Genomic DNA, 26,964 nt, shown 5'->3' with positions numbered 1-26,964 from the left:
AACTAAGATCATTAACAAAGAACTTGTTAGAGGTGTTCCCGAAATCAATGTTAAGATTGAAGGTGTCTGTGGTGCCTGTCAAAAGGGTAAACAAATGAAAGTTCCACATAAATCATCACGAGATATTCTCACTAAGGCTCCACTTGATTTAATTCATATGGATCTCTTCGGCCCAATTCAACAACCCATTGTTGCCGGGAAGAAGTATGCGATAGTTATGGTAGATGATTACACCAGATTCACTTGGGTGGCATTTTTGGCTCATAAGAATGAAACCCTCAGTTAATTCAAGATTATTGTTAATAGAATCCAGAACGAACAGGGTCGCAAACTAAAGAAAATTATAAGCGACCGTGGCACTGAATTCAAAAACACCAAAGTTTTTTAATACTGTGATAAACTGGGTATTATTCAACAATACTCACCGCCCATTACTCCACAAGCTAATGGAGTTCCATAAAGGAAGAATAAGAACATTCAGGAGATGGCAAGACTTGCAGAAATGATAGTTATAAAGCCGTCTTTTGAAATCAATATTGACTCCCTTGATAGAGACTTGGCATTGAAGAAAGCTGCAGTTGATGGCATTCCGCAAGAGAAGGAATTAAAAGTTCAACTAACTACATGAAAAATTTGACGACATAATTCTTACGACTTGCTTTCAGCATCGAATACAAGAATGCATTATTGGATGATCAAATTAACAACTTACTAAATATTGAAAATGAAGCTAAGAATGATGGAATTGAAGCTGACAATCAAGATGCTGAAAATCCAAGTGAGAATGATGATTTGGAAGTTGAAAAAGATACTATTGTAACTAGTAATGATGAAGAAGTTGTTAATCTGGATTTTGATGAAGGTTCTGGTAGGATTGAGATCAATTACCCAAGGTTAAATGTTCAGAATATTTTGGTGATCGGGAGAGAAGGCTGCAAAAGTTATTGCACGAAGAAGAAGCTCGAGTGTTTCCATCAGCCAACAATTCAGATATAGTTCTTCCCGAATATGAACCCCAAAGTATGGATCTAAGTAATCTCATTTTCTTCTTGAATTAATATAAGACTATAATCATGAAGTTGGGAGCTCATTATGTACAACGAACTCTGTTATTTTCCCACTGTCAGTTCCTTTTTAAATAAACTCAAATATTTACCCAACTTATAATTGAAGTTCATTATGTACAATGAATTTTGCATATTGTCAGTTCATTTTAACATTTTAATCTGTTGTTGTCAGTTCATTTTGTATAATGAATCTTGTACATTACATGCTTATCTTACAAGTTATCATGTATAATGAACAATGTATATATGATTGAAAAAAAGATGTTTATTATTTCCTTTTTCTATTAGCAGAAAGCAACTTGCAAATTTGTACATTGCCAGAAGAAGTACTTAAAGAGCATGCAATTATGCAAATCTGTACATTACCAGAAGAAATAGATGCTAAACTTCATAAGAACGAAGAATTAAATGAAATGAAAGCTTATGTAGTTGTAACAGATACACTCCAACATATAAACTCTAGTCGTCCTTCTTTCTCCATTGGGATGACACGATTGAAAAAAGATCAAGTTGTTGAGAAAGCAAAACAGATTGAGGTTATTTCCCAAGTTGTTACAATTTAGAAAAACATGGCCTTGGTTCTTCTTTGCTAGATAACACCTAAGTAGTCCCAATTCAAGTTGTTGAAATACACAGAATGAACACAAGAGGCAGAAGAGCAGCAAAGACACTTGCAGAAGATTTTATCAGTGGATCAGAGTACAGTGAGAAGAAAATGAAATCTAAGGAGAAGAAGAGCCTGAACTTCACACTGAAATTTCCAAGGAAACAATAACTAGTACAAACAAATGAAGTTTCGAAGACTCCTCCTAAACCCGCTGACAAATAGAAGAAATCCAAGGAGAAGAAGATGAAGAATGCACCTAAAAAAACAAGAAGGGAGATGAAAACTGCTCCAAGCAAGAATGAACAAGAAAATTCTCCAGCAGAGAAGACAGAGCAAGAACAATAGGTAACAGTGAGAAGAGCATATATCCCAATCATTCCAGATATGGGGGACCTGAAAAAGTCTCCACACTTCTCCAAATTGAATAAACAAGAAAATAAAATGTTGAGTGACTTCTACGAATACACTATGCAAAGGTAAAAAAGATTAAAAAATACAAAATAAACTGTTATTTTTCTTCATTGTCTAGAATGATCTTCAATTTTACTCGTCATTTTTCAGTTCATTGGATAAAATGAACTGTTATTCTAGTTCATTGTATAGAATGAACTTCTATTCATTTGATATATAACTTGTTGTTTATAATGAATTTTTATTCATTTTTTCAGTTCATTGTATATGATGAAATACTATTCTAGTTCATTGTCTAGAATGAACTTTTATTCATTGTCTATGATGAACTTGTCATATTTTGATATATAACTTGTTGTTTATCCTTTTGAAATCAAGCGTCTTGGCTTGTAGATGATAAAGCAAACAAATTTCAATTGTCAGTCCAAGGAGATTGCATTAATGGCCTATTGTTCAATGATAACCTTGATGTCATGATTGTTTTATACTACTGCTACAAGTGTAAGAGGGTTTTACAAAGATAGAGAGAGCATCCTTAGATAGCCAAGACATCGAAACTCAAACAAAATACATCCACTTTGAGATCATGGCACTTACTGCATTCGTAAGTCCTTACTTCCAAAAATTTTCTAGTCTCATGAAATGATCTTTATAAAATTAGTTCATATTTTTAAAATGAAATTTAGTGATAACTCTTCATTATAATTGTTAATATTTGGTGTATTTAGCAGTTCATTTTGAATGATGAACTGCTTTCTTTACTTTATGTAGTTGAATCTTTATATATGTGTTTGGAGATATTTGTTCATCAAAAGAAAGTACATGATAGGATGACTTAGGTTGATAAGTTCATAGGGGACATTACAACTCACTCAAAGAATGGGCAATATGTGAAAGATATAGAGCCTACTACAAACGACACACCCATTGAATGTATGGTGAAACAGAAGATTCAAAGAAGCAATGATTTGAATACTGAGCATGTAAATATACCTGATCAGGGAGCACACCCATGTTTCCTTCTCTACACATGTTATTGGATCAAACGAAGTTTCAAATCAAAGCTCATGAAATCTCAGCATCTGACTCCAAGGGATGGAATGATACAAAAAATGCAGCAATGAAGATACAAAATGACCTACAAGCTTCTAACTGAAAATAAAGATGGATTAAGTTGGGGTAGAGAAACTAACGAAACATATCTTAATAATAAAATGCTTGAACTTTGTTACACAGATTAAATTAGCTTTTAATGTCAGAACACTCTAATATGTTTACTCTTTTAACTATAATGTTTTGGTTGGTAGATTACTTAATATTTTGGATAATATATTAAATGGTTGCGGTATAATAGATTGAACAAAAGAAAAACTTTGATGTATAAATATTCTGGATGATGGTAGTTGATAGACGCATTTATGTGTCTAATTTGTCCCAATTGTTTATATTGTTAGTACTCTATTTTGTACTTATTTGATTATTTTATGTCTTTGTAGGTGTTTTTGGAGAAATAAGCTTTTGCGGCGAAATTGGCTAAAAAGTGGTTTTTGCGCTCGTGGGAGAAAATTACTATACGGACTCTCACTTTGGATAAGGGGTAACCTAATTACTAAGGGGCACCCCATTTCAGGGCATGTACTAAAGGGACACCGGAACTGGATAGGGGGAGGTCATATTCAAAGTTTCAAAACTGGATTTTGGCGGAAAAAAAGGCAGCAGCGTCAACAGTTTTGGATCAATGATTTGAGCGACCTAGGAGGCGATTAAATGGGCAAATTTGGTACCCACGGACTCTACAAGACATAAGGGACCTGTTAGAAGCGATTAGACCCATCTAATTGGGCTGGATAAGTCAGAAAATCCACACAAAATCAAGACAGTGCACACGGTTTCTGTTTAGGGTTTGAGATTAGTTTGAGAGATTTATGGGATATCTTGCGTGGGATATACATCAAAACAGTTGGGTAAAAGTCCTAGAAGATATTTGAGACGAGAGAATATCTAGAAACAGCCTGTAACGCAACAAGAAGAAGATTATTCTTCAAACAACCCGTAAAGAATAATGGAGATTTCCAAGGGGTTTGATCGAGTTTCAAGGGGATTTAAAGCCTATAAATAGTTGGTTTTATGTCAGAGAAGGGGGATGAAGAGTTTGGGGTCGATCCAGAGCCAGGAGGAGCGAAGAAGAAGGAAAAACAGCAATGTTCACCTGCTGCTGCTGCTGCCATTAAAAAGCTTCAAGAACACGAAGAACAGACTCTCCATAGCAGACTTATTTTCAGCAGCGTCAACAGCATCAGCGAAGTGTCGCAGTTAGCTGCAGTTATCCTCTATCGTTTCTGTTGGACGTGTTTTGTGAGTCTCAGAACCACTATTTTATAACATTTGACTCTTTTAATCACACTTTGAACTTTGAATTAATATTTTGAGTGTGTGATTGATATGAATAGCTAAACCCCAATACTGGGATGATGGAGGAAGCCATATTTTACACATATAAAAATTATATTTAATTCTTTTATGACTTCTTGCATTTTTATTAAATGTTTTATGATTTTTTCTTAATTGATTGTCATTTCTTTTGATGGTTTATGCTTGGTCTTAGTACTTTTGATATGCCATGCTTTCGATTTACAATTAATCTTCTAAAAATCTACCTTGGCAAGAATTAGAGTCCCTATTTTTATGTGAGCTATAATTGTTTTGGAAATAAATATATTAATTATATGAATGATTATGGTGGAATCCTGAGTCCTAGTGTCTCTTGATCCTGTGACAATTTTGTATATATTTTTGCTTTAAAAATCTTTTCAAGTCCGAGCATCGAATCCGTATTTACCGCAAATCGAATTACTACAACAAAATGGCGCCGCCGACGCGGACTTGTATATAGATTTGTTTTTAGGTTTATTATTTTATTTTATTTTTTTTACTATTATTTGTTCCTTTTTACGTTTCTTTTTGTGTCTTTGATTTACAGGTTCGAAGTGGAATACTAAGGACTTGGGAACAAAAAGCTTAAAGCTAAAAGTTAAAAGCTAAAAGAGAAGAAGAAAAAGACATAAATTTTTTTTTAGGATTTAATTTTTATTATTATTATTTTTTTTGTATATAGATTTTATTTATTTATTTTTAGAATTTGTAAATAGGCTTTATTTTTCATAATTTTTGTAATTTTGGACTTTTTATTTGGATTTTATTATGGACTTTGGACATTATTTTTAAAACCCTACGGAAGGGTTATAAATTAAAAAAAAAATTAAATACAAACTGTTTGCAGGGAAGGACGACGATTACTATATCGTCCCGGCCCCTCGGGTTCGCACACGTCATAGGAGTCGTGGCCCGAGTCGACGACAACGGTTCATCGCCCGTCTGGTACGGGAGGTAAGTCCAATCGAAACACCCGCGAATCTCCTGCAAGCGGGTTACTGTCTGCCTTAAGGTGATAATTGTTTGAGGACGAACCGGACTGTCTTTATTTTCCTAGTAAAGGGCAAGGCCTGGCCTAAACAAGATAAGGACTCGGATTTCATCACCGTTTCCTTCTTGCCCGCCTTAGGAAAACGAAACCATACGCGAACCTAAGCCTAAAATTTTGAATAGAACGAGACCAATAGGGTAACGAGCTTAATAGGAAACTCGTTCGAAAAATATTGGTTGCTCTTTAAGCACATTTCAAAGTGCATGATGGTTTCTGTGAGTTGAATGCGTGACTGCGCCGCCTTGTGATAGCGGTGAGGCCTTGGGTATCAAAGCTCCACTGAGCTTCCCTCGCCTCGATTCAACTTACATTAGCTCGGATTGATTCCAGAGGGGTGTGCTCAAATTGTAACGAATTCCTTTTCGAAGGAATAGAAGCTGGTCTAGAAAACAATCTAAGTGGAGCCATCATTCTTTTTGTTTGCTAGATTCTATAGGTTTGATTTGGTCGAGTCGGACTTGTTTGTGATTGCGTAGAATTCCCCTGCAATTAAGAATGTCGAACTGGTATGATAGAAGCCAATACAATGAATATCGACCTGAATTTGAATATGGACATCATCAGTATTATGACCATAGTGAGAATAGTGACTGGGGACGCCAACCTTTTCAAGGTTATGGTTCATACCATGGTGATCCCAATTACTATCCGCACGCGCATCAGTCATACGAGCAAGAAGATTATAATACTAGTTCTTCGTCTTTAGAGGATACAATCAAACTTTTGAAAAGTAGTCCTTATTATGATCCTTCAGTTCCTATTCCTTCTCTAGAAGAGACTCTCAGGAATTTAGCTAAGTCATCACGTCAGTTAGCTGAATCGACGTATAAATTAGATGAGGTGAATAATGTTATGGACGAAAGAACTGCAACAACAACTGAATCTGTAGAAGATATCCTCAATAGATTAACTCAAAACTTAGATCCTACACTAAGGGAACTTTCTTTGGAAGAGACCCTTGAGAGGATAGCTGAGTCGACACGTAGACTTGAGTTAGAGACGAATGAAAGTATTGCTCGAAATAACTTGAATTGCCAATATAGTGTATCCAATAATACCCTTGAGAATGAAGATACTTTTTCACATAATCAAGATAACGAGGTTATAATTGGTAACACTACTTATTTAGATAAGGTTCAATCATCTTCGTACTATTATGATGATGAGGATAGTAGTGATGAAGAATCTGAAACATGTAGGCATAGTAATCAGGAATCTAGTAATCCAATTGAGCTTTATAGTGATTATATTATTTCTACTTCAAATCCAAATAATTTTTATGATTATTCACCTATTCAAAAGGACGAGGATTTGATTAGGGATACCACCGTTTTAGACGATGTAGTTTTTCCTTTTGATTACGAAGCCGATAGTGGTTTAGAGGAACGGGTTCATTTCGAAAATACTGTTTTAGAGTCTAGCGACTTAGAAACAATAGTCTTGGAAGAAGAAGATAGACCCGTAGAGATGAGTAAAGATGCACTACCTGATAATAACTTAGAAGAATCTCTTGAATATTTTAAGGACTCTGAAGATACGGAAATTCAAGAAAAAATTAGAGGTCTATCTAGAGAAACTGAAAACTCTAAGTTTGGGGGTGATTATCACTTCCCTAGTGCCTTACCTTTAACTCTCAGAAAGTCCCCACACTTAGGACTTGACATCAATGCCTCAACCATTTTACAAGATTACTTTCATACTCGTTTTCCTGAACCTAGTGATGTCCATAAGGAAGTTCAGTTGTTAGAAACCCATCCTCTGGTTGATGAGGTTAGACCAGGCTATGATACTAAGATCGACTTTGTTTTCCCACCAAATATTTTTCAAACAATTGTGGGAACGTATAAATTTCAAATGTGTCAATTATTAAGTTCTGAGACTAAACCTAATTACTTTAGGATATTAGAATCGACACATTTTCTTAAGAATGACCACTACTCTCACTGTGGTCAATTATGTAAGTCAAACCTGATTGACTTAGAGGATCCTCAATTATTTAGGTTATTATTTTGTGCTTCTAAGTTCTTATTTAAGTACTTACAGACTCTAGGACCTAATAATTCGGATCTCAATTTTGAGGAGTTGCAGCCTAAAGAAATATATTTAGACCCTTTTATAGAACCTGAACCTGAACCACAATTAGATATAGATATCTTAATCAGGAAACTAGGTAAGGGCATGCTAGTCTTGTACATTTTCTTGGTTCACTGCAGTTTCCTTTTGTCAGCTCTTTTTGGTGTTAAAGACCCACAGTTATTCCGGCTACTGTTATACGGTTCGAGTTGACTAATACTTTTCTTAGTCTGGCTGAAGACTTTAAACTTAGCACTTCTTGGGAGGTAACCCAATCTCATGCAACCAGGTAATATCCTTCCGTAACTCTTTCATTTCAAATGGTAACAGTTTCTCCTTGTTCATGCTTTTAATTTCATCTTTAGAACATTGAGGACAATGTTAGGTTTAAGTTTGGGGGTATGGGAGAAACTTTTTAGTATGAATAAATAAACTCCAGAGCTTAGAAATTTATGCCTATTGAGGATTGCACTAACTAATCTAAGTGGATGGAAGCATTTTGATTGTAGGAGTTTGAGGAACCAATCTGATTAGATGGAAACATCTAAAGAGTCTATTCATAAAAGCACAGAGCTCAGGTGTTAGAAATAACATGATAGTTTCACCATATCTCGTTGAGTCCTTTTCACTTCTATTTTTATTTATTTTGTTTTTAAACTATGTTTCTCTAAGTGATAGGTGGGGCCCACGATTCAAGTTGTTACCAATGCTAGGGTGAATTAGAGTGATTGAGATACCATGAAAAAAAAAAAAAAAAAAGAAAAGAAAAAGAGATGAAAAAAAAAAAGATGAAAAAAAAAAAATGAAAAAAAAAATGGTAGTTACCAAAAAAAAAAAAAAAATTGAGACCAGACCATTTGACCAAAAGGAATAAATTCAATAAAGTCGACCACTGGTACCCTTGTATATGCCAGTTGTGTTGACCTAGAGTTAGGTTATCGACCACTGGTACCCTTGTATATGCCAGTGTGTTGATATTAGTCAGACTAGTATCTCAATCCATTAGGATAGGTTCATTTTGGCGGAGGCCTTCAGACAGATATGGGAAACGTCGTTCACTTAGTAAACATCAAAACCATCTATGTTTTCTATATCCATCTTCTTGATCTATCCATGTGATTAGTTTAGACTCCGAATATGATGTCCATAGTGCAACTATCTGAGTAGAGCTCTGTCACTTTATATGAATTTTAGTATGCTTGAGTGCAAACTCGTGTACAGCAATTGGAATTTCGCATCAGGGTACTTCTTCCTGTAGTCAATAAGTATGACAACCAAGGAGATTCTTTAGTGCCTTCCAAGGTTCTGCGTAGATAGCTAAGCTCTGGAGTATTAAGGTTTTGTGGGTACACCTCTGGTAAACCCCCCGGAGACAACACTCCACCACTAGGGCCACCTAGTGGTTTAACGGCTTACTGCACGTGCTAAGTGTAGTCATTTTATTTTAGATTAGATTTGCTCGAGGACTAGCAAATAATAAGTTTGGGGGTATTTGATAGACGCATTTATGTGTCTAATTTGTCCCAATTGTTTATATTGTTAGTACTCTATTTTGTACTTATTTGATTATTTTATGTCTTTGTAGGTGTTTTTGGAGAAATAAGCTTTTGCGGCGAAATTGGCTAAAAAGTGGTTTTTGCGCTCGTGGGAGAAAATTACTATACGGACTCTCACTTTGGATAAGGGGTAACCTAATTACTAAGGGGCACCCCATTTCAGGGCATGTACTAAAGGGACACCGGAACTGGATAGGGGGAGGTCATCTTCAAAGTTTCAAAACTGGATTTTGGCGGAAAAAAAGGCAGCAGCGTCAACAGTTTTGGATCAATGATTTGAGCGACCTAGGAGGCCATTAAATGGGCAAATTTGGTACCCACGGACTCTACAAGACATAAGGGACCTGTTAGAAGCGATTAGACCCATCTAATTGGGCTGGATAAGTCAGAAAATCCACACAAAATCAAGACAGTGCACACGGTTTCTGTTTAGGGTTTGAGATTAGTTTGAGAGATTTATGGGATATCTTGCGTGGGATATACATCAAAACAGTTGGGTAAAAGTCCTAGAAGATATTTGAGACGAGAGAATAGCTAGAAACAGCCTGTAACGCAACAAGAAGAAGATTATTCTTCAAACAACCCGTAAAGAATAATGGAGATTTCCAAGGGGTTTGATCGAGTTTCAAGGGGATTTAAAGCCTATAAATAGTTGGTTTTATGTCAGAGAAGGGGGATGAAGAGTTTGGGGTCGATCCAGAGCCAGGAGGAGCGAAGAAGAAGGAAAAACAGCAATGTTCACCTGCTGCTGCTGCTGCCATTAAAAAGCTTCAAGAACACGAAGAACAGACTCTCCATAGCAGACTGATTTTCAGCAGCGTCAACAGCATCAGCGAAGTGTCGCAGTTAGCTGCAGTTATCCTCTATCGTTTCTGTTGGACGTGTTTTGTGAGTCTCAGAACCACTATTTTATAACATTTGACTCTTTTAATCACACTTTGAACTTTGAATTAATATTTTGAGTGTGTGATTGATATGAATAGCTAAACCCCAATACTGGGATGATGGAGGAAGCCATATTTTACACATATAAAAATTATATTTAATTCTTTTATGACTTCTTGCATTTTTATTAAATGTTTTATGATTTTTTCTTAATTGATTGTCATTTCTTTTGATGGTTTATGCTTGGTCTTAGTACTTTTGATATGCCATGCTTTCGATTTACAATTAATCTTCTAAAAATCTACCTTGGCAAGAATTAGAGTCCCTATTTTTATGTGAGCTATAATTGTTTTGGAAATAAATATATTAATTATATGAATGATTATGGTGGAATCCTGAGTCCTAGTGTCTCTTGATCCTGTGACAATTTTGTATATATTTTTGCTTTAAAAATCTTTTCAAGTCCGAGCATCGAATCCGTATTTACCGCAAATCGAATTACTACAACAGTAGTTCATTCGAACAAATGTTTAAAATGTGTTTCTCTTTTTTGATATTTTGATAATAACAGTTCTTAATTTTTAGTTGACTTGAGTGTTTTTAATTTTTAGTTGGATCACGTACTTTCTAGAAAAGCTAGTTACAATTTTGTGATTTGATATGAGCATGTATTCACTCTTGCCATACAAGAGTTAGACAAACTGATTTGCTTCAGTTCTCCAAATGCTGGAGGATTAAGAAAAGCACCATGTTTTTTTATGATTAACTGATAATTAGTAGTAGATCGATTGCATTGATCTAGCTATTTTTTTTGAAATATATTTCGTGACTGATTTGACTTTACATTTGTTTCGGAATTCCGTATTCGGTTTATGTCCATCAAATGCAATATAAATGTCGAAGAACCAGTCAGTAGTGTAAGGCGTATATGACTGTGTTGATTATCTATATCACTAGAGTCAATATTGTTGCTAGCATCATCGCATTAACTTTGAAGTGTTAATATTTATTGTCCAATAACTAATATGTTATTCAGCTTTTATGTTCTAGGTCGTGACGACTTCTCAAAAGATGATTGCGCTTGTGAGAGACTGGGAACTTTACACTGTCAAAGTAAAAGAAAATATCTTGAGCCATGTGTTAAACTATATAGGGAATAAACTAAATGTAGAGAATGGTTATTTTATGCAAGAGGATGTACTCAGAGATATCGAGATTGTTGAAGTAAATAATAATATATAATATTTTCTTAATTGGTTAAGAGTTTATAATTTTTATTTAATTTTAAGTGTTTTTGGTTTGAGTGTTATCTTAAGAAATTCCAAGAGGAAGACAAAGAGCAAAAAGTTGCAAATCATTTAATCGGACTCAAATATCATGAAATATGTAAAAGAACAACCAATGTGAGGCTTTTTTTTTAATCTTTTTTCCTTTTTTGTTTATTAAGTTTTTTTGAGTATGTTGTTGAACTAACTTATCGAAAACATATTCTAAAAAAGTGTCGGGGTATGTTACATGAATCTGAACTTCCACAATTGCAAATGGATTGGGTGTTGAAGATTAAGTTACATGATATGACTGGAAATGACATCTCGTCATCATTTCACAATGCAGAGCGAATCGGTGCATCGGAACATCAGTTAGATAAAATGGAGGCTGGGCCATCAAGGGTTCCACTGGCAGAATATAAGTTACCTGAAGAGCTTCAAAACTTGGTGGAGGAATACGAAGTACTTTAAATTGATAAAAAAAACTTGTTTAATTTATTAACTTGATTTATTATGCAGTAATATAATTTTTTGGTAATAGATGTTGAAGGAGAAACAAGTCGATTTGTTTGTTGAATTTGAGAGTCTTTGAAATAGGATAGTGATAGGCACATTTTTGTGTCTTATATAATCTCAATTGTATATATTATTAGTGCTCGATTTTATATTTATTATGGCTTTTTATGTCCTTGTAGGTATTTTTGGAGAAATAAGCTTTTGCGGCGAAATTGGCTAAAAAAGTGATTTTTGCGCTCGTGGGAGAAAATTACTATACAGACTCTCACTTTGGATAAGGGGTAACCTAATTACTAAGGGGTGACCCATTTCCAGGCATCTGCTAAAGGGAGACCAGCACAGGATAGGGGGAGGTCATCTTCTTCGTTTAAATTCAGAAAAAGGCGGGAAGAAATAACCAGTGAAGAACCAAACTTTCGATTGGATTTCGAAGATGTTTTAGTGAGATTCAATTGCTGGAATTTGTTGGGCTGAACGTGATTGAGCATAACATGCTTGGTATGTGCGCTGGAATCGATCAAATTGGGCTGGATAATCCATAAAAAGGAAACAGAGGTTGAGTTGTATACGAAAACTGTGTGGAATTATTTTAGGAATTTCAGGGAGACTAAAGGCGTGATATTGTTTCCTAAGGTGAGATTCTATCTAAGGAAGAGTTTCAGATGATTTGGAAGTCTTATAAACGCTTAAGGAAATCGGCAGAGAAGATTATTGTCGTGACTTGCACGAAAAGAAAAAGAGAGAATTAATCGTTATTTTTAGGTTTCTGAGTAGTATAAAAGGTGTATTCGAGTCCCAGGGAAGCGGACGAAGTCATTGGAGCAGTCGCAGAGGAGTTTGTAACACCACAGAGCTGAATTGATCAAGTTGCAGGAAAACCCGAGTTTTTGTTGCTGCTGCTGAAGAACAAACGTTGCAAATAAGAACATCGTCTCAAATTTGTAACGCTGCTACAGTGACTTCTTTGTAACAGTCAGTCCTTTGTTTGGCAACGCCAGTACACCGTTGCAAACAATCAATGTTATAGTTTTTCATCTTTTAATCAACTTTTGAACCATAAACAAATATTTTGAGCAAGTGATTAATATGAGGAGCTAAACCCCATTGCTGATGCGACGGAGGAAGCCATTTTTCCAATTATTATGTGGTAAATTCTATTTAATTTAATTTTTGTAATTCTTTTATGATTATTTGCACTGAACTGAAATTGAATATATGATTCTGATTAAGTGATTGTGTTCTCAATTGATGGGTCATGCTTAGGTTAATTCTTTTGATGGTCCATGCTTTCGATTTACAACTATTGTTTTGATAATCTACTTGTCTAGGCAAAAATATTAGAATCACTTTAAACGTAAAGAGTTGCATAAATATTGACTAGATTAAATCACATAAAAATTGGAGATTGGTGGAATCCTGAGTCTCAGTGCTTTTTATAATCTTGAATACAATTTCTTTTTAAGTTTTCTAATTTAATTTGAGTCTAAAATCGAGTCTACACAATCCAAGTTGAACGAACTTTACTACCACTTAAAAACTACATCAATTATTGGCGCCGCCGACGCGGACTTGTATTTAGATTTGTTTTAGGTTTCTTTTTCTTTTTATTATTTTTTGTTCTTTTTTACGCGTTTTGGTATTTTTCGATTCTTTTCAGATTTGGAGCGAAGCTACAAGGAAAGAAAAAGTACTACAAAAGGAAAGCATCGCCAAAGAAGGAAAGAAAAGAGGAATCCAAAAGGAGTGAAGAAGAAGATTTTGTATATAGTTATTTTGTTTTATTTTTAGAAACTGTAAATAGGGTGTTATGTTTGTAATTTTTCTTTTTTTGGACATTTCTCTTTTTGGACTTTTTGGACATTCTTGGACATTAGTTTTAAACCCTAAGGAAGGGTTAAGATTAAATATAAACTGTTTGCAGGGAAGGACGACAGTTACGATACTGTCTCGGCCCCTCGGGTTCGTACACTAACATTGGAGTCGGTGGCCTGAGTCGACTTCAACGGTTCATCGCCCGTCTGGTACGGGAGGTAAGACTCTATCCACCCACGAATCCCCTGTCAGTGGGTTTTATTTTGTGTGACAACTCACACCCCTGCAATAGAATGTCGAACTGGTATTACAAGAGCCAATACAACGAATATCCGACTGAGTTTCAAAATGGACGTTACTACTTTGACCATAGTGTGAATAGTGGTTGGGAACATCAGCCTTTTCAAGGTTATGGCTCATACCTTGATGAGCCCAATTACTATCCACACACGCACCGGTCATACGAGCAAAATTCTTATATTTCTCCTTTAGAAGAGTCCCTCAGGAAATTAGAGGAGTCGACACGTAAGTTAGCTGAGATGAATAACTTAGTTTATGACGAAAGAGAACTTTCTATAGAGGAATCCTTCAAGCTGATAGCTGAGACGAACGAAAGAATTGCTCGAAATAATCTTAATTTCCAATATAGTGATTCCAATAGTACCCTTGAAAATGAGGATAGTTATTTGCATAATCAAGATGACGAGGATAAAATTGGTAACAATACTTGTTTAGATGAGGTTCAACCATTTTCATGTTATTATGATGATTATGATGTGGATAGTGTTGATGAAGAATTTGAAATATGTAGGCATAGTGATCAGGAATTTGTTACTCCAAATGAACTTTATGATGATAGCGTTATTTCTGGTTCAGATCCCGATAATTTTAATGATTATTCACCTATTCAAAAGGAAGAGGATTTGATTAGAGATACCACTTCTTTAGATGATGCAGTATTTCCTTTTGATTACGAAGTCGATAATGGTTTAGAGGAACGAGTTTATTCTAAGAATACCGTTTTAGAGTCTAGCGGTTTAGAAACAATGGTCTTAGACGAAGAAAATGAACTCGTACAACTATTAAATATGAGTGAGGATGCTCACTTGAGTATAACCTAGAAGAAGCAGTTGACTATTTTCAGGATTCCAACGATCTAGAAATTGAGGAAATTGTAGCTAGTCTATCTAGAGATACCCAAAAATCTAAGTTTGGGGGTGATTATCATTCTCCATGTGCTTTAACTCTTACAAAGGTCCCTCACTTGGGGCTTGACATATGTGCCTCAACCATTTTACAAGATTATCTTCATACACGTTTTCCTGAACCTAGTGATGTCCATAAGGAAGTTCAGTTGTTAGAAACCCATCATCTGGTTGATGTGGTTTACCCAGGCTATGATATCCAGATTGACTTTGTTTTCCCACCAAATATTTTTCAACCGATTGTGCGAACGTATAAGTTTCATATGTGTCAATTATTAAGTTTTGAGACTAAACCTAATTACTTTAGGAGATTAGGGTCGACACATTTTTTTAAGGAAGATCACCACTCTCATTGTGGTCAGCTGTGTGAGTCAAAACTGATTGACTTTAAGGATCCACAATTATTCAGGTTATTATTATGCGCTTCTAAGTTTTTACTTGAGTTTTTCCAGACTCTAATACCTGAACCGGATCTTAGCTTTGAGGAATTCCAACCCATGAAAATATTTTATTTGGACCCAGTTATAGAACCTGAACCTGAACCACAACTAGATGTAGTTGTCTTAAACAGGAAACTAGACAAGGGTGTGCTTTATTTGTTTATTTTCTTGACAGGTTGCAGATTCCTTTTATTTGTGATAGCTCTATTTGGTTTTGATGACCCACAAAAATTTCGACTATTACTTTATGATTCCATGAGGTGACTAATCATCTATTATTCTGGCTGAAGACTTTAAACTTAGCACTTCTTGGGAGGTAACCCAATATTCATGCGACATGGTAATATCTTTCCTTATCTCTTTTGCTTCAAATGGTAATAGTTTCTCCTTGTTCATGCTTTTAATTTTATCTTTAGAACATTGAGGACAATGTTAGATTTAAGTTTGGGGGTATGGGAGAAACTTTTTAGTTGCAATAAATAAACTCCAGAGCCTAGAAATTTATGCATATTATGGATCACACTAACTAATCTAAGTGAATGGAAGCATTTTGGTTGTAGGAGTTGAGGAACCAATCTGATTAGATGGCAACATCTAAAGAGTCTATTCATAAAAGCACAGAGCTCAGGTGTTAGAAATAACATGATAGTTTCACCATATCTCGTTGAGTCTTTTTCACTTCTATTTTTATTTTGTTTTTAAACCATGTTTCTCTAAGTGATAGGTGGGTCCCACGATGGTGAATTAGAGTGATTGAGATACCATGAAAAAAAAAAAATTTGAGACCAGACTATTTGACCAAAAGGAATAAATTCAATAAAGTCGACCACTGGTACCCTTGTATATGCCAGCTGTGTTGACCTAGAGTTAGGTTATCGACCACTGGTTCCCTTGTATATGCCAGTGTGTTGATATTAGTCAGACTAGTACCTCAATCCATTAGGATAGGTTCATTTTGGCGGAGGCCTTTAGACAGATATGGGAAACGCCGTTCACTTAGTAAACATCAAAACCATCTATGTTTTTCTCTATATCCATCTTATTGATCTATCCATGTGATTAGTTTTGACTCCGGATATTGATGTCCATAGTACGACTATCTGAGTAGAGCTCTGTCACTTTATATGAATTTTATTATGCTTGAGTGCAAACTCGTGTACAACAATTGGAATTTCGCATCAGGGTACTTCCTCCTGTAGTCAATAAGTATGCCAACCAAGGAGATTCTTTAGTGCCTTCCAAGGTTCTGCCTAGATATCTAGGGTATGGAGTGTAAATGTTTTGTGGGTATATCTCTTGTAAGCCCTCCCGAGACTATAACTCGGCCACTAGGGCCACCTAGGGGTTTAAAGGCTTATTGCATATGCTAAATGCAATCGACGATGCCTGCGACAGTGAGTTAGGATTTTATTTTCTATTTGATTTGCTCGAGGACTAGCAAATAATAAGTTTGGGGTTATTTGACAGGCACATTTTTGTGTCTTATATAATCTCAATTGTATATATTATTAGTGCTTGATTTTATATTTATTATGGCTTTTTATGTCCCTGTAGGTATTTTTGGAGAAATAAGCTTTTGCGGAGAAATTGGCTAAAAAAGTGATTTTTGCGCTCGTGGGAGAAAATTACTATACAGACTCTCAGTTTGGATAAGGGGTAACCTAATTACTAAGGGGTGACCCATTTCCAGGCATCTGCTAAAGGGAGACCACACATGATATGGGGAGGTCATCTTCTTCGTTTAAATTCAGAAAAAGGCGGGAAGAAATAACCAGTGAAGAACCAAACTTTCGATTGGATTTCGAAGATGTTTTAATGAATTCAATCGCTGGAATTTGTTGGGCTGAACGTGATTGAGCATAACAGGCTTGGTATGTGCGCAGGAATCGATCAAATTGGGCTGGATAATCCATAAAAAGGAAACAGAGGTTGAGTTGTATACGGAAACTTTGTGGAATTATTTTAGGAATTTCAGGGAGACTAAAGGCGTGATATTGTTTCATAAGGTGAGATTCTATCTAAGGAAGAGTTTCAGATGATTTGGAAGTCTTAGAAACGCTTAAGGAAATCGGCAAAGAAGATTATTGTCGTGGCTTGCACGAAAAGAAAAAGAGAGAATTAATCGTCATTTTTAGGTTTCTGAGTAGTATAAAAGGTGTGTTCGAGTCCCAGGGAAGGGGACGAATTCGTTGGAGCATTCGCAGAGGAGTTTGTAACACCACAGAGCTGAATTGATCAAGTTGCAGGAAAACCCGAGTTTCTGTTGATGCTGCTGAAGAAAAAACGTTGCAAATAAGAACAACGTCTCAAATTTGTAACGCTGCTACAGTGACTTCTTTGTAACAATCAGTCCTTTGTTTGGCAACGCCAGTACACCGTTGCAAACAATCAATGTTATAGTTTTTCATCTTTTAATCAACTTTTGAACCATAAATAAATATTTTGAGCAAGTGATTAATATGAGGAGCTAAACCCCATTGCTGAGGCGACGGAGGAAGCCATTTTTCCAATTATTATGTGGTAAATTCTATTTAATTTAATTTTTGTAATTCTTTTATGATTATTTGCACTGAACTGAAATCGAATATATGATTCTGATTAAGTGGTTGTGTTCTCAATTGATGGGTCATGCTTAGGTTAAGTCTTTTGATGGTCCATGCTTTCGATTTACAACTATTGTTTTGAGAATCTACTTGTCTAGGCAAAAATATTATAATCACTTTAAACGTAAAGAGTTGCATAAATATTGACTAGATTAAATCACATAAAAATTGGAGATTGGTGGAATCCTGAGTCTCAGTGCTTTTTATAATCTTGAATACAATTTCTTTTTAAGTTTTCTATTTTAATTTGAGTCTAAAATCGAGTCTACACAATCTGAGTTGAACGAACTTTACTACCACTTAAAAACTACATCAGCTAGGTACAACAGCTCATGTATATGATGGTTACAAGTAAAATTTAGAATCATATTCCAGACTCTTAAAGAGAATACTTCTAATATTTGGAGTTTAATTATGGTAAGTCGTTGCTTTTATGTAGAATTTAGCGCATTTAAAGTTCTTAGGGTTTTATTCGGAGTCGTACAATTATATGATGTCTTGATTTTTAACATTCTTTATTCAAAACTTCGACTTTTCACTTTATCTTTGAATACCTTGTGTAGGTAAACTCATCCCAGTATTACTGAAAAGTTATGATGGCCGCAAACCTGGAGAGATGAGCAGGAAATAACTTAAATGTTGCTCATTTCTTTGAAAATTCCAATGATTACTTGCAAGATCTTTTGTTGGTATAATGATGTTTATTTTAGACTTTGGAGCTAAAATGAAAACTTGCAGGAATGGATTGTCCCTCACATGCCCGACTTATCACTTTATGGAAAGAGGCTAATATTGTCTTTGATGTCTGAAACATAAGTAGTGGGATTTGCTCTTAAGATCTACAAGATAGCTAAATTATGTAAAACACCCATTTCATCTCTAAAACATATACATCTTATAACTCAAGACTATCGAGACCAAACTGATACATCTCGGATAATATAACACTTAATTACAAATATTGCAACTTATGTTGTACCAAAACAGTATAACTTCGCTTATAAAAGATTAATAATAGAAGATTATTCAAAAACAATAAAGAAAAAAGCTATTTATGAAGAGAAATTAATAAACAATCAAATATCAAAGAATATTTATTTTGGAGAGTACCTGAGTCATTTACATATTAGAGTTGGTTTCATCTTCAACCCCAACGAAGAGGGTTAAATCTCCATTATTACAAAGAAGAAAAATAAATAAAGAAATCAAATCTAAAAACTCTTGTTGGCTCTCGACTCTTGGCCGTCTCAACCCCCTGAGTCATATGCTTCCACCATTTTATATAGCTTCAAAGGAAACCACTTTCCTTTTCCATTTCCACTACCACATCATCGTCCAATAAAAATATGCCACCAGTTGATATAAAATAAAATCTTCCAATCAAAATTCGTCATGTATCAAATTATTTCTAACCAAAAAGAATATTATTCTTTCCCGAATCTTCATATATTTATTAATCCACGTTCATAAAAAAATATTTTCTTCATCAAACAATATCTTCGAATATCCTAAATCAAAACTAATATCTTGCACATGGTCTCCACACTTCTATACACGTCGTGGCACACTTCTACACAAGCCGTGGAATGCTTACCACACTCCCATATCCAAATAATTTGCCCAATAATTCTTCATGTTTCCATTTGGGTCTAGCCCATAAAATCACTTCATTTCTCCAGCAAAATTCAGCATTTTAGTCCATAGAGCTTTATTTCCTAAAAACTGCACACTAAACAAAAACCATTAAATATGTACTAAATAAATAACTAAATAAATGTAAATTTGAGTAGTGAATAAGTAAGAATTAAGCACTTATCATAGCAAATGTATTTGGAATAAATCATTCACAAGTGAGTACGTTTTCGTCAATGTTTTCACATCCATATTAGTCAATATTATCTTCTTCCACATTGATAGAATTCAATCTAGCTTTAATAATTTTCTTGTAAAGAGAAAAATTACAAAACACAAACTTTTTGTAAATAGACAAAACATATTAGTCAGAAGAAACAAACTGGATTCGCAAAACTGAAAAATATTTGGTTCTTCATGTTGAAAGTGAAGGTATTGACTTCACATGTACGCTCTTTGTTCCTCGGATCAAGCATCTTTTCGAAGGCATCTGCTGCATCATCATACCTATGTGGTAGAAAATGAGACAAAAAGTGAAAAAGTAATATTATTTCATGAAAAAAAGTAAGGAAATTGGGGGGTTACATATTTTATTTATATTGAGCGTTACACATACTATAGTATGCCTCAGTCCTTGCTTACATGCATTTGGTGGCATAATCAAGCGATTGAATCCTTCTCCTAGATAGCATGACCGACACCCCTGTTGGATGGTACCGTTGAATTTTTTTTTTTTAAATGGCCAAGGCCTATAAAGTAACACCATGTTTGTTTACTCCTGACTCATATGAGTCGTCTGGATCTGAATCATCTGGATCTAAGTGAAATCACCTGACTCATCTGGATCTGAGTCGATATGTTTGTTTTGAGTCAGATCTGACTCGGAAATAAGTGAGTCAGTGGTTTGGTCCCATGAGTCAGGGGTATTTTGTTACCTGACTCAAATGAGTCCGAGTCAGGGGTTATGTCTGAGTCAGAGGTCGAGTCAGATATGACTCAAAATGGAAAACAAACGGTCTGACTGCTGACTCGGTCCGAGTAAGGGGTTGACTCAGATTCAGACGCCGAGTCAGCTGCAAACAAACAAGTTCTAAGACAAAATCATTAAAGTAATTAATGACTCATCTCTACTCAAGATATCCATGGCAAAACCTCCTAAGAAGCATATCAATCCTACAATCCTAACTCTATTTGCTAAGTTGTTTATAACTGACATTTTCAATACCCATCTACCTAAAATTTCCTCTATACACAATCAAAACTTTCAAAGTTCACTATCAAAATCCTATGAGTTCAAATACCAACCATCAATAAAGAATCATCAACTTTATTACTAAACAATAATATTGGTAGCTGCCGAGTCTGACTCCGAGTACCCTGATTTACACTCCGAGTTCGATTCCTTGTCATCCGGGATGCAGTCCTTTAGGTGCGAGCAATGTCGTCAATCTTGGCCGTCTCGGTCGAGACTCCGACGATATTATCGTTTTCGCCTCTACGACGGACGATTCTTACAATCTCGCCCAACCGAGATTCTAACGGAAATATCACCCGAGTCACCTAAATCTCGACCGAGACGAGTCATCCCCAATTCTCGGTATTTAATTTTCTAAATTCTTCACACAAAAAATCATATTTTTCGCAACGAAGAGAAACCAAGGTTTGTAACAGAAACCCTAGCTATGTTACCCAGCAATACCAACAATTGAAGCAGTAGATGACGAAGAGCTTACACAAACAAAGTCAGATGTATTTGAATCCCTATATGCTATTTTTCAATCTGATCTTTGTTTGTTTTTTTAATATTGACGGTGAAACAAAGTTTGATTCCTTGGTTGTTTTTTTTAATGATTCTATTGCAGGTTTTTCTTTTTGTTGGTGATTAAAGCTTTGATTTTGTGATTAGAATGGTATTTCCGTTGAAAAGCTATGAATGATGATTTTGCATGAAGATTTTTAATTGTATGAGTTCTTAATTGTATCACCACCGGGGAAATCTAACAATATTAGTTGCATAGGTTAGTTCTTGGTCCCAGAAGCAACTAGTACTATTTTGGTCAAAAGTATATCACAAGCATACAAGACTATGACACCCAGTCATTCAAATCTGAGACGTGTGTCAACAAATTAATCTGGCTAAGAGTAATTAAGATAGATTGTTTAAGCTAATTTAAAAGTTAAAACTGTTCTTTATTTTCTAATTTTAAAAATGGCGTGGTTTCGCTATGCTTATACAAGTTTTAATGGGGTAACTTGTGCAAATTTGTAGAAAACACTTGACTGGACCGAAATTTTATATATGTTTTACAGGTATAAAATTTGGAGACAAGGATCGAAAAGTTAATCCGAGATTTTAACAAGAATCTCCTCGAGATTTCGTTGTCCCAGTGTCTCGCTCTTGGCGTGAGACGGACCGAAATCAGAAATTAACTCCAGTGGGTGCGATCCCCATTTCCTCAGGGCAGGGCTGACGCAGGTTGCATGGCAATCGGCTGGCTCAGCCGGCTCATTGGCTGGTCAGCGGGATCGTTGGCAGGGGGTTCACCACCTGCAAAAATCTCACGTCCAAGTTGAGAAACCGATGAGGCACAGAACGTCCAGTACTGGAAAGTGCATTGATGCATCATGATCCCAGGGATGCATTGCCAATATCTGAATGGATTGTCTCACTTCAATAGTCAAATTGATGAACATGAAACGGGTTCTCCCACCTTTGGCAGCCAAAAACCATCGGAAACCATAATAACACCCTCATGCACCTCAAATGACCCATATAGGGGATGCACAACATATAACTTCCAGGAGTCATCATTCGATCATTGCATTTGCTTGAGGATGGTTTGTTGTGCAGTTTTGCTCTCATCATCCTCTATGGGCGCTTTTCCATTGACTTTAGCATGCTTATCTACTTCCGCCGGTACTCCTCTACTGTCATCACCACCATTAACACCACCACTCCCGCTTCCACTACCCACCTCACAGTACGTGCTTTGAATCTCAAACAGATTGTTGGTACCATGGAGTACAAATATGTTGATTAACTATCTCCGTGAGAGCTTCAATTGGATTTATGATTAAAGGTTGGATGAAAAACTCGGGGTGGACCCTCTTCTCTCATGATCACCTCCATCTTCACAGCAAGATTATGTTGCACATCTTCTAAATGTCAATTGAAATTATACCTATACTCGGGATACATCCTTGTAGGAATGCAATACCATATGGCAATCTTTGAATGTGATGCTTAAATAATTGGTACCCATATATTTGTGGATCGACATCAACTTCTGGCACAAATTTCCCTTCAAGCTGATGCTTCTCTCCTTTACAAGCCATATCTATCAGAACTTGCAATCAATTGTTGATATCTCTGATTAATTTTGGATTTCAGCTGCAAAGGGAAGAGTTGGTTATAACAGAAAAAGGAAATGTTTGATTGAAAAGATGAAGTGAGTTTTAATTAGGAGTTTTATGGCGCTTAGACGGGTTTTTTTTTTTTTTTTTGATAGGAAGAGAGAATTTATTAGAATAAGAGAGAATGTACAGGGATTAGACGGGTCTCTTCCTCTCTTAATAAGAGCGGTTCCCGAAAAACCACCCCTCCCTCCTTAATCATCTCCCCTAACTACTATCTTACGCTGTAAAGACCCTCAAGCTCGTCAACGTTATTAGACTAGTCAAGAGGCGTCTTAATCGCTAATAACTCAATTAATTTAACACGAACATTAATTAATAGAAATTAGGCTAACAACGATTTAGATGCGAAACTAGTACCGTTGAATAGTGTCATTCGGATACATGAAGAAGGAATCATCGGAATAGTGAGAAGGGCAAAATAGTCTTTTTGCCATTAGACATACTGGGACTTCCCTTATCAATTCAACGGGTGTTCCATAAACTTCTTGGTCGGCCTTATCTTCACCAAAACCCGATCGAAGAATTTATTCTTCTTCTATCTTCTTCTTTCCTCGTTTCTCTTCTGCTTCTCCTCTGTCTCTCTTCTTCTTCGTTCTTCCTTCTATCGATTCCAGTTTAGAGGATTTGAGTTTTATAAGAGATGGTGGTGGTGCTAATTTGGATTGATTAAGCTTTGGAGGAGAAGAAATTGATGTTGCTGTGAATATGAAGAAGAGATGAACTGAATTAGGGTTCTTGAGCCGATTTGAGAAATTATATGGATTTAAGTAATCTGATGTTTGATATGAGTTGCTAATAGATGTTGAAGGATGGGGCGATTATTAATTTGGGTGATATGAAGTAGATCTGAAGATGAATCAAGGGTTAAGGTTTCTCAGAAGATTGTTTAGAGGTTCGATTAATGATGAATAAGATGGAATTAAAGATGGGATTTATCTGAATTAGAGTTTGTGGTTGAAGAATAGTTTGGAATTGGTAATTAGGGTTTGGTTCTGTTTTGATGAGGTTTGGGATTTGAGTTGGAGTTTAATCGAGAACTAGTAATGGGTTGAAGGTTTTGGGTATGGTTCGAGTTGTGCGGATGAGTCCTGAGTAGTCTTGAGATGTGTTGGTGAATCAAAATCAAAGTGTGAAGCAGAGTCTGATTCAGTTGCTTGAGAAAATTTATCTTGAGGTAATTGTTTGATCTGAGCAAATCTAATTTTAGTTATTCATTTCAGTTTTGAGTTTATGAAGTTGTTAATGATATTAGAATTGAAATGAGTTTACTGAGGTTAGTGACAATGGTTATGTAAAATGAAATCTAAAGGTATCAGTTGCAGATTCTGGTGGTGTTGAATGTATTCAGGTTGCAGATTGTTTAGTGTTTAACTAAGTTGTTGTGGTGGTGGATGTGGAGATGATTTAGAAGTTGGGTTATTGGAATTTTCATGGATGTGAATTGGTATAGGTTAAGACGAATTACAGGGAGGATTATGCTTGGAGTTGGATTAAATTTGTTACATATGAAGTTTGGATTTGTCGTGTTGTTGTTTTGTTATGGATGTAAGAGTAGATATGGGTGTTCTTGAAGACAAGGAACTAGTTGTGAAGTTGGAATTGTGTTTGGTATCGTCTGTGAAGTTCTATTTGTGATTGAGTTAGTGATCACAGTACATGGAGGAGGTCTGAGATGCATTTGAATGAGTGATGGATTGTTGTGCAAATGAATTATTAAGCTGAACTTTGTGTTAGTAAGGGAATGGTGGTATTTCTGGTATTGCAGGTGTAATGGTAACTGGTGGTGTTTGGGGAATAGATGGTGGAGCTGCAGTTAAGATTTAGGTGAATGGAATGGACTGGTGTTGATGAAATTACAGGGAGTTGAAAGTGGAGTGGTGAATGACAAGGGTGATGTAACTGAATTTGCGGATTGTACAGGCAGGACTGAAAAGAGGGATGTTGAATGGAGACTGAGTTAGTGTGTAACGTGCAGTTGAGTTTGAGTTGTAGTATTGCTGTCTGGAATTCTGTAATGAAGTTGAAGTGATAGTGATGTTACAGAGATTATGGGAGTGGAGTGTTAGGTTGTTACTTGACCTAAGATCATGATAATGAACTTGGTAGTGTTTTAGTTGTTGGAATTCAAATATGCTGATAAGATGTATGAGCTGAAGTTGATTGTAAGGCTGTTATAGCAATGGTCTTAGAGAAAGCCTGCATCTGCAGATCAAGGTAACCTGTTTATGTAATTTAAAGTGAATTATAGAGTTGTCTTAAAGGGAAAAATTGTATATCGATGAATTAAATAAGTATAGATCAATTTTGAGTTATAAATTGGAATGAATAAATAGATTGATGTTGAACTGAGATTAGAGTTGCAGCTGTGTGAAGAACCTTGGTCATGTGCAATGTCTCAGGCTTGAACCTTAGCATGTCTGACTGAGCTTACTTAGTCTGGCTCGGTTTGTTCTTAGCCGTCTGAGTTGAGTTAACTCAGTATTTGGTTTTGATCCCGTTTTGACTCAGTTAGTTGACTGAGTTAACCAGTTGACCATTTTGACCTGGACTTTGACCCGACTTTGGACGTTGACTGTTAGTGTACCTTTGACCGTCAGTGACTGTTAGATTGACCCAGTTGGATCAGGCCTTGTGTAATGGGTTTGTATAGTGGACTTGGGCTTAGGATTAGTTATCCTAAAATGATGTTTGGACCCTTATGGTCCGAATTAGCCTTTGACTTCTTCTACAAAGTTGTAGACATTCCTAAGACGTATCTAATGAACTATAGAATCAACCTAATTGGATTAGTAAACTCTTAGTTATGTTAAAGATAGATAAATAAAAGGTATAGAACCATAAATGGGCTTAGACCATTAGATAGAATTGTATGATTCTTGTGTGAGCCATTTTGGCTAGATTCTTAGAGTTCTTGTGTGATTAACAGTTAGTTATTAACAACGATCGATTCAAAGGATGAACCAGTGGATCGTGGATCTCGAGGCAGGCGTGACTTGTCATCAAAAGATGTGGGAATACATTTGACTCTTTTGTAACCATTATTGTTGCTTTTACAAAAGTTTATACTTAACAAACTCATGCATTGTCTGTCCGTGCATTCCATACTTTGTTTAAATTGCATTATGATAATTATGTTGATTCTGTGAATCTTTCCACGATTTGGAAAGGACTTGTAATGTTTTGTTTGTTATTATGAATTGTTATGGGAAATGAGAATTTCCACTTGTGGTTTATAGGATACGCTCCTTCACAATTATATCTACATGAATTCAACTTTTATACTTATCACGGGTCATCATGGTCTTGGTGTTATCAATAGCTATTGAGTGTGGTTAGCACGGATATTATACATTGTTTGAAAAAAAGAGTTTGTCCATATGCATATTGTTTATTTTAGTGACTTGGTCACTATTTATTGTTTGGGAAAACATTATTGTTTTCCAACTCTTGTTATGATTACTTGAAAGTTAAAAGTTATTCCTGCTGGGCACCACTTTTAGGGATGATGTGCTCACCCATTCCCACTTTCAGTTTCAGAAACAGATCAGAGTGGCGCAGCGAAAGCTTCAAACGTCCAGTTCGTTAGTTAGTTTACTTCTGCTATGTTTATTATGTTGTATATTCTTTTGTAAACCAAATGACTATTTTATATGTATCATTTGAGAGGAGTTCTTGTATATATGTATATTTCAGAGCGGGGATAGTTTTTGGCTTAAGTTTTGTAGTAAATTTCTTAATTGAATGTTTAAGTAAATGATTTAGATTGTTACTGCCTCTTTATTTAGTTAATCTCTTGGATTAGTCAGCTGCTAGCTTTGGGGGCGCTACATATAGCCTCTTCAGTTTCTTCTTTTCTGAAAATGCGGGGGTCTAACAACCACAGCCAACAATTCGTTTGGAAATTTGAGAGGACTTACTCCAATATACTTTCTAGAGAATCAACTAGACAGTCAGACTCAATCTAGAGTAAAGTATACCAAAGAGTTTA

The 26,964-nt window shown here is 35.6% G+C and overlaps 1 long non-coding RNA gene across 1 annotated transcript; it reads left to right on the top strand.

Annotated features, from left to right (window-relative positions):
• Nucleotides 1–23,508: 23,508 nt before the first annotated feature.
• LOC113314142 lies at nt 23,509–26,760 on the top strand. The gene is made up of 2 exons (XR_003342301.1): nt 23,509–25,190; nt 26,508–26,760. It is a non-coding gene; the product is annotated as an uncharacterized LOC113314142 (long non-coding RNA).
• Nucleotides 26,761–26,964: the final 204 nt, after the last annotated feature.

This window comes from Papaver somniferum, chromosome 1 (genome assembly GCF_003573695.1).
Source record: "Papaver somniferum cultivar HN1 chromosome 1, ASM357369v1, whole genome shotgun sequence".
Taxonomy (NCBI): Eukaryota; Viridiplantae; Streptophyta; class Magnoliopsida; order Ranunculales; family Papaveraceae; genus Papaver; species Papaver somniferum.
This window is presented reverse-complemented; position numbering and strand designations above follow the sequence as displayed.